The 6951-nt window shown below is 37.9% G+C and overlaps 1 protein-coding gene across 1 annotated transcript in view; it reads left to right on the forward strand.

Annotated features, from left to right (window-relative positions):
* The window catches only part of LOC106804928 (CSC1-like protein 2), a 44908-nt gene that overhangs the window by 24282 nt on the left and 13675 nt on the right, over positions 1–6951 (forward strand). The gene's annotated exons all lie outside the window — the stretch shown is intronic.

Below are 6951 nucleotides of genomic sequence, written 5' to 3' on the forward strand. Positions count from 1 at the left end.
TTATGTGAACGCTTCTATGTACACGTAGCATGTTCCTGATATATACATACGTACACTTATTCGTGCCTGATTTTCAGATCATTTATCCAAAATTATTTGTACATGTTCCTAAACGCGTGGGCACGTCAAGACGTGTACATGCGTACCTGTAGGCTTGAATCGGCAGCAAGTTTACGCAAAGGTGAAATAAATATTACCCTGGCAAAATAAAATTAGCCCGATTTGTCGTGCTAATTACGATATAGCCATAATCAAATAGAACCAATTTAAAACTGATTGCATGCAATGTGCAAGAAATTGGCACTTATTCCCACTGCGATTTAAGGATTGCAATAACCTACAATTCTGTGTAAGGACAATTCCCTTGATATGTTTTTTCAATGAGGAATAAGGAACACAGAACTAACGTGATACGAGCCAATAAAGAGGCATTTCTATAGAATAACTAGAGCACTCGGAGAGCGCAGACCTCTGCCAAGGCAGCTCACCATTCTGTCACTGTGAAAAATTTTATTAATTAATTAATTAAATAATTAATTGGATCCGGATCACTACCAAAATGGAATCAATTCTAAGTTACCCCATTTCTGACCTATTCTGAAAATTTTATTAATCAATTAATTAATTAATTGGATCCGGATCACCACCAAAATCTAATCAATACTAAGTTAGCCCATTTCTGACCTATCCTGAAAATGTTATGACAATCCGTCCATAACTTTTTCAATTAGGCTGTACACAAACAAACCCACAAACCAACAAACACACGCTGATGAAAACATAACCTCCTGCCAACCCCTTGGCGGAGGTAATAACAACCCTCAACCTTATTGTTAGCATTTGTCCACCAGCCGCTCATTGACAATCGGTGGCCATGTTTATTTGTCATCCATTTTATCATTAGAAGTGAAGCCCTAGCTAATGGCATTGTCCTGACAATCATGGACGGTTCAGGTGGTCAGATTTAAACAGACAATACTTGGCTTGATCTATGAGTAAGCGTTTCTCTAGTGGGTTGGCTTTATTGATTTCATTATGCTATCTACATCTACATATAAACATGTAAAGGGAACACGAAACGTATACTTCATCTTGATAGTGTCAATAAGAGACAACGAGGAGCTGGACAAAAAAACCATGTAAACCGAAAACAGTGACCGTAAAAACAGTTGTTTCAAGACGATAATCCATGTCACCTGCGGTGCTGGTATATGCGGGACCACATAGTGCGCTTTTGCTGTTTTTTAATTCAATCATTTGTGTTTCTGGCTGTATTGAGAGGAGAGCGAAATTCTGCTGTTATGCATTAAAACCTGTACAGCCAAGACCACTAGCGCTCACTTTATAGTTTTACCTGTGTTTATATATCTGAAAACTCGGCAGATTGAATTACCATTGAGTAGCGCTATAAGTAATTGCACAGCGTTTCCTGCATTCATTCTATGAATTTATTTCGTGCATTTCACTGTGACAGTAACGTGAAAGCAGCGGCTCGATCACTGATCACTGTGTGCGCGCGTGCGTGCGTCCGTACGTGCGTGCGTGCGTGCGCGTGCGTATGTGTGTGTAGCCAGCCAATTATTAGCCATGCCGCGTTTGTTCGGCGTGTTTAAGTGAGAGCGTTTCTAGACTACGTGATTGCATAAACTGTGTCACTTTGAGGGACACATTCGGAGATTCCGTGGAATTGGAGGACTGTTGTAATTAAATCATGAAATTGTGGCATCACAGACTGATTAACAGAGGTTTGCTTCATTGTGTAGTTGAACATGAAGTCCGAACTGACAGCGTTACAGAAACGTTTTCATATTAAAATTAAATTCTCTCCCGGGTAGTAATTTGTTTGAGAGCTATCGCTGCCAGTGGCACAAACTATTTCTCTACATTGTTATAAAATATTTTCATATAATCGTTTGCATATAAAGCAAGTGCACTTCAAGATACTCTGCGATGTCTCCCTGGTTCTATATACTGTTGAATATTTTCTCTAAATTATCTTTTTCTTTGCTGTTATAATTACAGTATAGATAACATCACGTCACTCCAAAATATTCATATTAGCGTTCTTATTGCATATTACAATATTATTCAATTTTCATTTTACTTGTAAATTGAGTGATTTGTTAAGTATAGACACTGGAATAAGCTGTTACGGGCTTTGTCTCCTACTTAATTTGCATGTGTCAACTTTATGTTTTCGTGTGAATTACCGAGAAGACAAGCTTCATGCTGGTGATCATTCAATCGTTGATGCTAAATTATGCATTGTGATGCAAATTGGATTATTTAAAATAACTAAACTTGCAATAATTAGTTTGACCAGTAGGCCTATATGTTGCAGAAAATTGCCCCTGGGTAAAACGCAGCGTTAGCAACGAGTTAGCATAGGCAGCTTAAACCCTGAAAGTCAGCACGTGGGATTTCATTGTTCTTCAGGCTGGTTTAGCATAGTATCAGGAATCTATCAATATTAGGAGTCTATCAATATTGATAGACTCCTGATAGTATATATCCCCTTTATGGCTCAGCCCCCTCTACATTGCGGATATGCGCATGCTACCATAGAGTAGCATGTATAGCAGCGTGCGTCATAACTGTGACTCAGGTTTGACTTGTATTAATTTGTCCACGCGCAATGATTATGTAGAGAGGGACGTTTGCTATAGGTGCGATGTATATCATGCGGCAGTTATTTTCCTGTAAGTGCTTTCTAAATAAGTCGGTACGAAGCTTTAGTATAGATGTATAGAGTACCGAAGTGATGACGTCACGGTGGCATGACAACGAACCTAGTGGTTCTACACAATCATATGCTCTGCATGGTAACATTAACTGCGTGTCGTGTTTTGTACCCGATTGTAACCATCATTCTGAGAGTCATTATTGCAGTTTTTATAGATTTCCAAAGGATGGAAGTGAAAAGCAACGAAAAAAAAATAAAAAATAAACAAAAACATTTAAAAAACATTTTTTTTTTCAATTTATTCAATATTGTAAGATCGACTTGCTACCGATGCTTTACCGCTGTCTGCAGCGCACACACTCGTGTTTTGCGTATGCACAACATTTTCACGCAGTTAATGTTATGGAGCCAGTGGGTTGTGTAGAACCAGCCCGTATGTTGTCTTGACAACGTGACGTCACACTTCGGTACTCTATAGGGGGTCAGCGTAAAAAATGTACACGCAAAAATTGAGGTAGTCGAGAATGAAAGGTCATATTTCGGTCATTAGCTCATCTGACATAGTCAGATGCAGCTTGTAGAATCGCATGAGCGTGCGTCCGTTCGTCCGTGCGTGCGTCCGTCAACAGTTGGGCACAAATCTAAACGGCTTGACGTGCGGATTCGAAAGTCGGGACGTGGGGGGTAATCCGAAAACGAGTTGGGATGTCGAAGCTTGGGGTCAAAGGTCAAAGGTCAAGAGGTGTAAAAGAAGGGGGAACATTCCCTCCTTAACTTAAAGGTTAACTCCTTAAGCTAAAGTCACACCAAGCTCCCGGACCGGGCCGGACGCTGCCGGACTGATCCGGGGTGAGATCCTTGTTGGGTCCTGGACGGTCCGGCCCGGTCCGGGGTGGTCCGGGGTGGTCCGGGGTGGTCCTTGATGGTCCGGCGCATTCCGGGATATCGCCCCGGAAGTTTTAAACTGTTTAAAATTGCCGGGGTGATCCGGGACGGTCCGGGAAGTTTTCACCATCCGGGGTGGTCCTGGACGGTCCGTGGCGCGTCCGTGGTAGGTCCGGGACAGTCCGTGGTAGGTCCGGGACAGTCCGTAGTGGCACCGTGTTGAACCGGGCCCATCCGTGGCCATCCGTGTCGTTTTTGTCTTGACTGATACATACATGCATACATACATACATACATACATACATACATACATACATACATACATACATACATACATACATACATACATGATCAAATACTATCAAATACATGAAATACTATCAAATACTATAAAATACTATAAAATACATGATCAAATACTAGATGTCATTAACATACATACCTGCATACATACATACATACATACATGCATGCATGCATACATACATACATACATACATACATACATACATACATACATACATACATACATACATACATACATACATACATACATACATACATACATACATACATTACATACTATACATATCATACTAACAATACATACATGACACTACAGTACATACATACATAAATCAATACATACAATACATACATACATACATACATACATATCATACATACATACATAGCATACATACATGCATACATACATACAATACATACATACATAGCATAATACATACATACATACACTACATACATAATACATACATACATACCATACATACATACATAATACAAATAATACATTACATACATACGATTACATACATACATACATACATACATACATACATACTACAATACTACATACACTACATACATTACATACATACTACATTACATACATACATACATACGATACACGATACATCACATACAACATACATACATACATACATACATACATACATACATACATACATCATACCATACCATACATAGCATACACTACATCATACATATATAACAAATACATACATACATAACATACATAACACTATAACATTACATACATACATACATACATACAATACAATACATACATATACATAATACATACATACATACATCACTACATCACTACATACATACATACATACATACTAATGACATACATAGCATATCCATACATACATACATGACATACATACATACATCATCAATACATACAATACATACATACATACATACATTACAACTACATACATAACATACATACATACATACATACATTACATACATACATACATACATACATAATACATACATACATACATACCATACACTACATACATACATACATACATACATACATTACATATACATACATCGCATACATACATACATACATACATACATACATACATACATATACATACATACATAACATAGCATACATCAGTCAGTACATACATACATACATACATAATACATTCATATACATAGCATCACAATACATACATACATACATACATACAGTACATATCCATACAGTACATACACATACATAACATACATAATCATACATACATATACATACATACATACATACATACATACACATACATACATACATACATACATACATACATACATACATATAATACATACATATCGATACATACATATACATACATACCATAACATACATACATACATACATCATCAATATCATACTACATACATACTACATACATATCATACATACATACATACATACATAAATAACATACTATACATGCCCCACACTACCATACATACTACACTAATACATACATACATACCTACATACATACATACATACATACATACAATACATACATACATACATCATACATACATACTACATACATACATACATACATACATACATACATACAACATACATACATATCAATACATACATACAATACATACATACATTACAATACATACTACATAACATACATACATACATACATACATATCATACTACATAACATACATACATACATACATACATACATACATACATAACATACACAGTACATACATACATACATAGCATACATACATACATACATACATACATACATACATACATAGCACTACTACTAACATACATACATACTACATACATACATACACTACATACATACTCATACATACATCCATTACCATACTACATACATACAATAATACATACATACATAACATACATACATACATACATCTACATACATACATACATACTACATACATACATACACTCATACATCATACATACAATACCATACATACATTACATACATACATACATACATACATACATACATACACTGCATGCATGCATGCATGCATGCATACATACATACATACACACATACATGCATACATACATATGTGTGTACTTTATAGCCAAAATGCTTCTGGTCCGGGGCTTTCCGGGCGGTCCGTAGTAGGTCCGGGCATCCCGTAGGTCATCCGGGGAGGTCCGTGCGTCGGGGCGGTCCGGGGCGGTGCCCGTGTGACTCCCTGCTGGGTCCGGCTTCCCATCCGGGCAATCCTGGATGGTCCGTGCGCTGCCGTGGCTGGTCGGGGTCATCCGTAGTGGCTTCCGTGTTTCATGACCGTGGTGCTTCCGTGCTGGTCCGGCACGATCCGGCGGATGACTGCTTTTTTCTGTCGTAGCCGCGTCATCGGGTAATTGTGTACCATCCGGATCCGCCACGGACTTATAACATTTTACGGTCGCGGGGAGATCCGTCCCGTCGTACATCCGTGGAACGTCGGGGCCCCGTGGCCCGATCTTGCGGCCGCCTTAGATGCTCACTATTAGTGTATTATACGTTTATAGTATATGAGTTTAATACTGATAGTTGATTATATCCTCGTGTTCTGAGGAAACAGAGCGTGCAAGACATCGCAATTTATTATCTACCGTCATAATCAACAAACATTTTGACAATTGGTATGGCATTGTTCTTTGTTTAAATTTTGTGCCACGCTTGTTACACTCTCGCGTCTTCTGTGTTATAGTGTGAGACATTTGTGTTGTTGTGCAGAAAGATCATTTAATGACGGTCGTTTTTCATAAAAATTATTTATATGTGGCTAGCCACATAATAATGCATAAATTACTGTGCATGTCAATAATGTGTGCTATGACTTGTGAATTTTTGATCGATTCTCATCCAATCAGCAGCCTTGTGACATGAAATTATGAAGTTCCGTTTATCGTAAGTTTGCTGCGTAGCTACGATGTGTTTCAGTCAACGCTACTCTGCGTAGCAATTAACATTAGTCGCGTGAAGTGTTATCGTAGCATTAACATT

Source organism: Priapulus caudatus, unplaced genomic scaffold, assembly GCF_000485595.1.
Source record: "Priapulus caudatus unplaced genomic scaffold, Priapulus_caudatus-5.0.1 Scaffold93, whole genome shotgun sequence".
In the NCBI taxonomy this organism is placed as follows: Eukaryota; Metazoa; Priapulida; class Priapulimorpha; order Priapulimorphida; family Priapulidae; genus Priapulus; species Priapulus caudatus.